General features: G+C 39.3%; 1 long non-coding RNA gene across 1 annotated transcript; it reads left to right on the forward strand.

Moving 5' to 3' along the window:
• Positions 1–755: 755 nt before the first annotated feature.
• LOC109888003 (uncharacterized) lies at positions 756–3,662 on the forward strand. The gene is made up of 2 exons (XR_002255065.2): positions 756–2,350; positions 2,917–3,662. It is a non-coding gene; the product is annotated as an uncharacterized LOC109888003 (long non-coding RNA).
• Positions 3,663–10,628: the final 6,966 nt, after the last annotated feature.

Here is a 10,628-nt window from a genome sequence, read left to right on the forward strand (position 1 = left end):
CCATAACTTTATGATGTCATAACATTCCCAGAAGGATTATTGAGTCATTGCTAGTTTTACACTTAAGACATGACTCTGCCGTTGTGCTGTAGAATTTGTGAATTATGTCTCTTGTATAATAAGGGACTATTATTTGTCCCAACATCACAGGCCACAGACTTTGATGCAGTTAAAGACTTACAAAAGTTTTTCCTCTGTTTGAATTCAACTGAGTTTCTTTTACACCTGCCAATGTAAATCCATTGAACGAGACAAGTTACCAGACAGGACATATTGCTAATGTTCTTCCTATTGATAACCTGAATGACTATTAACTTACGTTACAGCCTTATTCTAAAATGTATGAAATTATTTTTTCCCCTCACCATCTACACACAATACCCCATAATGACATCACAATACCCCATGATGTATTGTTACTCCATGTAGGAGCAGTATAGACCTAGTCTGTTCATTATATACATCTACATGATCTATTGTTACACCATGTAGGAGCAGTATAGACCAACAGTAGCTAGCTGCTCATTTAGATTTAGTATGACTTAATGAAACTGCCTTAAATGTTCTGTAGTAAACATTTTATTTCGCACAAATCAATCAACTCATTCGGGTCTTTGTATGTCTCAATATAATAGTATTATTTAATTAAATCCATTTAAAATAATCTTTGTCTGAAAATAAAATATGATCCTCAACTGCGTTTCCCCTCCAATCAGCAGACGGCGATGTGCGTGTTTCAGGCGACGCTGCCAGCGTGCAGTATAATCTAGTGGACGGTTCTTCAGAAACAGCTCGTCAACCACCTTTGTAGCTTGCTAGCCAATACAGCCGAAAGATTCAAGCTATTTAGATGCTTTCGATGTATATTAGCTACTGTCTTTTAGACATACTTTTGTCGTATCTACTTGTTAACCTATTTAATTTAATATTACGTTATTTTGTATTAGTCAGCTATAGTAGCTGGCTGGTTAAGTTAGCTCTAGTGATAGCTAGCTAACACCCCCGACAATGAGCTCTCTAAACTACTCCCCTCCTGCTAAAAAAGAGGTGGTCTGCTGGACGGAGAAAGAAGCTCAGAGGCTGAACATTGTTGTGAAAGAGGAGAAGGAAGAGGAGATGTTACAGTAAAACAAGAAGTAGAGGGTGAGGCTGTTACTGTCAAAGAAGAAGATAAAAACGTTTCAGTGAAAGAGGAGGAGGATGTTACAGTAAAAGAAGAGGAGGATGCAGTTTTTGGAGTGAAGAAGGAAGGGGAGATTACTGTCACATTGAAAGATGAAGAGGTGGAGATAGGAGATCTGATTAACACCCATATGTACCGCCTTAAATTCGTTTTTTACTTTCGATATTCGGAGTTGGCTCGTCAATACCTCTTCCAACGGAGGGCCCTGGGATGATGACTGATATGTCTAGAATCAGACGACGTAGAGAGCAAGCTACCCCTTGTTTTCTCCGTTCCGTTTCCAAAAAGTGACTTAACATGTATATTTGAGAAGCGTCTATCTGCTGACCGCAGACTGGGGGGGCACGGCATGTTGTGATTTTCGTGTAGTGATGTTTTACTACATACCGTGCCCCCCAATAGTGCCATGTGAGAGTTGGGTTGACCACACCAAAGATTATGGATATACTGACAAGGTGTCTCTCCTCCCTAACAAGGGGAGTCATTGTCCACAAAGCGGCACTGTGGGTTGTCTAGCTCCCGCCTATCCTTTCTTTGGATTGGTGGATTCATCTTATTGTTGTAATCTATTGTTTATATTCTATGAGGGTTGTTGACGTCCACCGCTTGTATTCAATGGAGAGAGATGCTAAGCTACTAGCATGAATATGCATAGCGATCTGGAGACAACTCCTATAGTGTTTTTATCAAAGTTGTCAGTGTGTCACATAACAACTTAAGCATTACGAAACTTCTGTTGGGTCAAGTAATCCTCACCAGCAAATAAGCCATTAATTTTGTTGTTGATCAAATTCGACACTTTCTACACTGGGTTGATAATTGTTTCCACTTGGATACAACCTACTGTATCCTACTGGCATGACCTAAAGAGATACAACCTACTGTAACCTACTGGCATGACCTAGAGAGATACAACCTACCGTAGCCTACTGGCTTAACCTAGAGAGATCATTTAAAATCCAGGAATTTTAAAACGTTAATATTTCCCAGTAATAATGATTTTTTTGTATCTTCCTATCCACATGTGGGATCTCTCTCCTTTGTCGTCCACTCTACACCAATAACAGACAACTACTGTGGGACTCCCAATCATACAGCCTGGATTCGAACCAGGGACTAGTGACGCCTCTTGCACTGAGATGCAGTGACTTAGACCGCTGCATCCGGGTGTGTGTTAACTATTTAACTGTACTAGAATGCTTTAAAGGCCGCTAAAATTGTAAATATCGGTTATCGGTATCGTTTTTTGGAGCAAGGAAAATATTGGATATCAGTATCGGCCAAAAATGTAATATTGGTCTCAGGATAGTAGCTTGATGGCCTCATGTTAATTTTAGCGCCCCCCCAGACAAAACCGCACACCCAGGCAAAGTGGAATTCTCTGGGCTTTCAGTCTCAGGAGAGGGCGGTGATGAAACTGTGTCTTGTAGGCCGGGCTCATCAAACTAATATTTAAAAATATATATATTTTTACTGCTAAATTCACATACACTTTAAGAATACTGCGTGAGCAAACGGAAAACACATTGGGTTTTTACAGAAATGTTTGATGATTGACTAGGAATATCTTGGTGACCACTGTTTTTTACACTGGGTATTATTTTTATGAACTCCCCCAAACAAGACCAAATCTGAACCAATCATAGACTTATATGTTTCACAAGTTTGGCCACACAGTACAGTACAGCACAGTAGACAACTAAGTAACTAGATAATCTGTTTGTCTTTGACAGGAGAGAAACCAGACTCTCCCTCTGACAACGGAAAGAGTCCTTCAGGGGAATCAGACCCAGAGATGCCCAAAGCAAAAGGAGGACATCACTGCTCCCACTGTGGAAAGAGTTTTACCCAGTTAGGGAACCTGAATAGGCATGAGAGGACACACACAAGAGAAAAACCTTTCCAATGCTCCCAGTGTGGAAAGAGTTTTAACAAATTTGGTTACCTATTAATACATAAGAGAATACACTCTGGAGAGAAGCCTTACCACTGCTCCAAATGTGTAATGACTTTTGCCTGGTTAGGGAGCCTGAATACACACGGGAGAAAATCCTTTATTATGTTCCCACTGTGGAAAGAATTTTACCCAGTTAGGGAACCTAAATCGGCACAAGAGGACACACACAGGAGAGAAGCCTTATCACTGTTCCCAGTGTGGAAAGAGTTTTAGGGGTTTAGTGAGCCTGAAACAGCATGAGAGGACACACACGGGAAATAAGCCTTACCAATGCTCCATACGTGGAAAGAGTTTTACCAAGTTAGAGGGCCTGACTAGGCATGAGAGGACACACACAGGAGGGGATAAGCCCTACCACTGCTCCCTGTGTGGAAAGAGATTTAACCGGTTAAGGCATCTAAATAAGCATGAAAGAATATACACACAGGAGGAGAAGACATACCGCTGCTCTCAATGTGGAAAGATATTTTCCCAGTCAGAGGAACTGAAATCACATGAGAGAAAAGAGAGACTGTGTTCTGACTTGTGTTTTTGACTGAGAATTTGTGTTTTTGTTTGTCACACTAAATCATATTGTTTAAATGAAAATCTGACCAAAAAAATAGGCCTGTTTTTGTTTTTTCATCTGGATCATGTCTAAAATCAAATTAAATATTTTAAAATGTGTATTTTGTTTTCATTATGAACTTTGATTGATTGTATACAAGTATAAAACCTCTGATATTCATGATATGATTTGGATATTGCTAAATGTAAATTATTATATAAGGAAGTAAGTAGCCTTGGCTTGTAGCTGTTTCTGTAATGTGTGGCAGCTTGATGTACAAGCACTTCCTCAGGACAGGACTCTAGTCTATTAAGTTATTATATATATTAATTGAATTTTGCTATTCTTCCAACCTTGAATTTGATTTGATATATGATTTGGATATTGTTAAATTACTTTGATTGGATACATCTGCAGTCCAATATATTGAGAAATAATTCCCTATTTCTTCTCAAATCAGTTGAAATTGATGGTGGTCTAGTAACACTACTATACTATGATGGTCTCCACACCTTGTTATTGTACTGGTACCACTACTATACTATGATGGTCTCCACCTTGTTATTGTACTAGCTCCACTACTATACTATGATGGTCTCCAACTTGTTATTATACTAGCTCCACTACTATGCTATGATGGTCTCCACACCTTGTTATTGTACTAGTACCACTACTATACTATGATGGTCTCCAAACCTTGTTATTGTACTAGCTCCACTACTATACTATGGTGGTCTCCACACCTTGTTATTGTACTAGCTCCACTACTAAAATCAACACAAAAAAAATCACATTTATTTATATAGCCCTTCGTTAATCAGCTGATATCTCAAAGTGCTGTACAGAAACCCAGCCTAAAACCCCAAACAGCAAGCAATGCAGGTGTAGAAGCACGTAGTACTAATACCATTACTATACTATGATGGTCTCCACACCTTGTTATTGTACTAGCTCCACTACTAGTACCATTACTATACTATGATGGTCTCCACACCTTGTTATTGTACTAGTACCACTACTATACTATGATGGTATCCACACCTTGTTATTGTACTAGCTCCACTACTATACTATGATGGTCTCCACACCTTGTTATTGTACTAGTACCACTACTATACTATGGTGGTCTTCACACCTTGTTATGGTACTAGCACCACTACTATACTATGATGGTCTCCACACCTTGTTATTGTACTAGTACCACTACTATACTATGATGGTTTCCACGCCTTGTTATTGTACTAATACCACTACTATACTATGATGGTCTCCACACCTTGTTATTATACTAGCTCCTCTACTATACTATGATGGTCTCCACACCTTGTTATTGCACTAGCTCCACTACTTGGTCCACTACTAGTACCACTACTAGCTCCACTACTATACTATGATGGTCTCCACCTTGTTGTTGTACTAGCTCCACTACTATACTATGATGGTCTCCACACCTTGTTATTGTACAATACTATACCCAGATGGTCTCCACACCTTGTTATTGTACTAGCTCCACTACTAGTACTGCTACTATACTATGTTGGTCTCCACACCTTGTTATTGTACTAGCACCACTACTATACTATGATGGTCTCCACACCTTGTTATTGTACTAGTACCACTACTATACTATGATGGTTTCCACACCATGTTATTGTACCAATACCACGACTATACTATGATGGTCACCACACCTTGTTATTGTACTTGCTCCACCACTATACTATGATGGTCTCCACCTTGTTATTGTACTAGCTCCACTACTATACTGTGATGTACTCCACCTTGTTATTATACTAGCTCCTCTACTATACTATGATGGTCTCCACACCTTGTTATTGTACTAGTACCACTACTATAATATGATGGTCTCCACACTTTGTTATTGTACTAGCTCCACTACTATACTATGATGATCTCCACACCTTGTTATTGTACTAGTACCACTACTATACTATGATGTTCTCCACACCTTGTTATTGTACTAGCTCCACTACTAGTGCCACTACTATACTATGATGGTCTCCATACCTTATTATTGTACTCGCTCCACTACTATACTATGATGGTCTCCCCACCTTGTTATTGTACTAGCTCCACTACTATACTGTGATGTACTCCACCTTGTTATTATACTAGCTCCTCTACTATACTATGATGGTCTCCACACCATGTTATTGTATTAGTACCACTACTATACTATGATGGTCTCCACACCTTGTTATTGTACTAGTACCACTACTATAATATGATGGTCTCCACACCTTGTTATTGTACTAGCTCCACTACTATACTATGATTGTATCCACACTTTGTTATTGTACTAGCTCCTCTACTATACTATGATGGTCTCCACACCTTGTTATTGTACTAGAACCACTACTATACTATGATGTTCTCCACACCTTGTTATTGTACTAGCTCCACTACTAGTACCACTACTATACTATGATGGTCTCCATACCTTATTATTGTACTCGCTCCACCACTATACTATGATGGTCTCCCCACCTTGTTATTGTACTAGCTCTACTACTTGTACCACTACTATACTATGATGGTCTCCACCTTGTTATTATACTAGCTCCACTACTATACTATGATGGTCTCCCCACCTTGTTATTGTACTAGCTCTACTACTTGTACCACTACTATACTATGATGGTCTCCACCTTGTTATTGTACTAGCTCCACTACTATACTATGATGGTCTACACACCTTGTTATTGTACTAGTACCACTACTAGCTCCACTACTATACTATGATGGGCTCCACACATTGTTATTGTACTAGTACCACTACTATACTATGAGTGTCTCCTCACCTTGTTGTACTAGCTCCACTACTATACTATGATGGTCTCCACACCTTTTTATTATACTAGCTCCACTACTATACTATGATGGTCTCCACACCTTGTTATTGCACTAGCTCCACTACTTGGTCCACTACTAGTACCACTACTAGCTCCACTACTAGTACCACTACTAGCTCCACTACTATACTATGATGGTCTCCAACTTGTTATTGTACTAGCTCCACTACTATACTTTGATGGTCTCCACACCTTGTTATTGTACTAGCTCCACTAGTAGTACCACTACTATACTATGATGGTCTCCACACCTTGTTATTGTACTAGCTCCACTACTATACTATGATGGTCTCCACACCTTGTTATTGTACTAGTACCACTACTAGTACCACTACTATACTATGATGGTTTCCACACCATGTTATTGTACCAATACCACGACTATACTATGATGGTCACCGCACCTTGTTATTGTACTTGCTCCACCACTATACTATGATGGTCTCCACCTTGTTATTGTACTAGCTCCACTACTATACTGTGATGTACTCCACCTTGTTATTATACTAGCTCCTCTACTATACTATGATGGTCTCCACACCATGTTATTGTATTAGTACCACTACAATACTATGATGGTCTCCACACCTTGTTATTGTACTAGTACCACTACTATAATATGATGGTCTCCACACCTTGTTATTGTACTAGCTCCACTACTATACTATGATGGTCTCCACACTTTGTTATTGTACTAGCTCCACTACTATACTATGATGATCTCCACACCTTGTTATTGTACTAGTACCACTACTATACTATGATGTTCTCCACACCTTGTTATTGTACTAGCTCCACTACTAGTGACACTACTATACTATGATGGTCTCCATACCTTATTATTGTACTCGCTCCACTACTATACTATGATGGTCTCCCCACCTTGTTATTGTACTAGCTCCACTACTATACTGTGATGTACTCCACCTTGTTATTATACTAGCTCCTCTACTATACTATGATGGTCTCCACACCATGTTATTGTATTAGTACCACTACTATACTATGATGGTCTCCACACCTTGTTATTGTACTAGTACCACTACTATAATATGATGGTCTCCACACCTTGTTATTGTACTAGCTCCACTACTATACTATGATTGTCTCCACACTTTGTTATTGTACTAGCTCCTCTACTATACTATGATGGTCTCCACACCTTGTTATTGTACTAGAACCACTACTATACTATGATGTTCTCCACACCTTGTTATTGTACTAGCTCCACTACTAGTACCACTACTATACTATGATGGTCTCCATACCTTATTATTGTAGTCGCTCCACCACTATACTATGATGGTCTCCACACCTTGTTATTGTACTAGCTCTACTACTTGTACCACTACTATACTATGATGTCTCCACCTTGTTATTGTACTAGCTCCACTACTATACTATGATGGTCTCCACCTTGTTATTGTACTAGCTCCACTACTATACTTTGATGGTCTCCACACCTTGTTATTGTACTAGCTCCACTAGTAGTACCACTACTATACTATGATGGTCTCCACACCTTGTTATTGTACTAGCTCCACTACTATACTATGATGGTCTCCACACCTTGTTATTGTACTAGTACCACTACTAGTACCACTACTATACTATGATGGTTTCCACACCATGTTATTTTACCAATACCACGACTATACTATGATGGTCACCGCACCTTGTTATTGTACTTGCTCCACCACTATACTATGATGTTCTCCACACCTTGTTATTGTACTAGCTCCACTACTAGTGACACTACTATACTATGATGGTCTCCATACCTTATTATTGTACTCGCTCCACTACTATACTATGATGGTCTCCCCACCTTGTTATTGTACAATACTATACCCAGATGGTCTCCACACCTTGTTGTTGTACTAGCTCCACTACTATACTATGATGGTCTCCACACCTTGTTATTGTACAATACTATACCCAGATGGTCTCCACACCTTGTTATTGTACTAGCTCCACTACTAGTACTGCTACTATACTATGTTGGTCTCCACACCTTGTTATTGTACTAGCACCACTACTATACTATGATGGTCTCCACACCTTGTTATTGTACTAGTACCACTACTATACTATGATGGTTTCCACACCATGTTATTGTACCAATACCACGACTATACTATGATGGTCACCACACCTTGTTATTGTACTTGCTCCACCACTATACTATGATGGTCTCCACCTTGTTATTGTACTAGCTCCACTACTATACTGTGATGTACTCCACCTTGTTATTATACTAGCTCCTCTACTATACTATGATGGTCTCCACACCTTGTTATTGTACTAGTACCACTACTATAATATGATGGTCTCCACACTTTGTTATTGTACTAGCTCCACTACTATACTATGATGATCTCCACACCTTGTTATTGTACTAGTACCACTACTATACTATGATGTTCTCCACACCTTGTTATTGTACTAGCTCCACTACTAGTGCCACTACTATACTATGATGGTCTCCATACCTTATTATTGTACTCGCTCCACTACTATACTATGATGGTCTCCCCACCTTGTTATTGTACTAGCTCCACTACTATACTGTGATGTACTCCACCTTGTTATTATACTAGCTCCTATACTATACTATGATGGTCTCCACACCATGTTATTGTATTAGTACCACTACTATACTATGATGGTCTCCACACCTTGTTATTGTACTAGTACCACTACTATAATATGATGGTCTCCACACCTTGTTATTGTACTAGCTCCACTACTATACTATGATTGTCTCCACACTTTGTTATTGTACTAGCTCCTCTACTATACTATGATGGTCTCCACACCTTGTTATTGTACTAGAACCACTACTATACTATGATGTTCTCCACACCTTGTTATTGTACTAGCTCCACTACTAGTACCACTACTATACTATGATGGTCTCCATACCTTATTATTGTAGTCGCTCCACCACTATACTATGATGGTCTCCACACCTTGTTATTGTACTAGCTCTACTACTTGTACCACTACTATACTATGATGTCTCCACCTTGTTATTGTACTAGCTCCACTACTATACTATGATGGTCTCCACCTTGTTATTGTACTAGCTCCACTACTATACTTTGATGGTCTCCACACCTTGTTATTGTACTAGCTCCACTAGTAGTACCACTACTATACTATGATGGTCTCCACACCTTGTTATTGTACTAGCTCCACTACTATACTATGATGGTCTCCACACCTTGTTATTGTACTAGTACCACTACTAGTACCACTACTATACTATGATGGTTTCCACACCATGTTATTGTACCAATACCACGACTATACTATGATGGTCACCGCACCTTGTTATTGTACTTGCTCCACCACTATACTATGATGGTCTCCACCTTGTTATTGTACTAGCTCCACTACTATACTGTGATGTACTCCACCTTGTTATTATACTAGCTCCTCTACTATACTATGATGGTCTCCACACCATGTTATTGTATTAGTACCACTACAATACTATGATGGTCTCCACACCTTGTTATTGTACTAGTACCACTACTATAATATGATGGTCTCCACACCTTGTTATTGTACTAGCTCCACTACTATACTATGATGGTCTCCACACTTTGTTATTGTACTAGCTCCACTACTATACTATGATGATCTCCACACCTTGTTATTGTACTAGTACCACTACTATACTATGATGTTCTCCACACCTTGTTATTGTACTAGCTCCACTACTAGTGACACTACTATACTATGATGGTCTCCATACCTTATTATTGTACTCGCTCCACTACTATACTATGATGGTCTCCCCACCTTGTTATTGTACAATACTATACCCAGATGGTCTCCACACCTTGTTGTTGTACTAGCTCCACTACTATACTATGATGGTCTCCACACCTTGTTATTGTACAATACTATACCCAGATGGTCTCCACACCTTGTTATTGTACTAGCTCCACTACTAGTACTGCTACTATACTATGTTGGTCTCCACACCTTGTTATTGTACTAGCACCACTACTATACTATGATGGTCTCCACACCTTGTTATTGTACTAGTACCACTAC

The sequence above is a fragment of the Oncorhynchus kisutch genome, linkage group LG20 (genome assembly GCF_002021735.2).
Source record: "Oncorhynchus kisutch isolate 150728-3 linkage group LG20, Okis_V2, whole genome shotgun sequence".
Taxonomy (NCBI): Eukaryota; Metazoa; Chordata; class Actinopteri; order Salmoniformes; family Salmonidae; genus Oncorhynchus; species Oncorhynchus kisutch.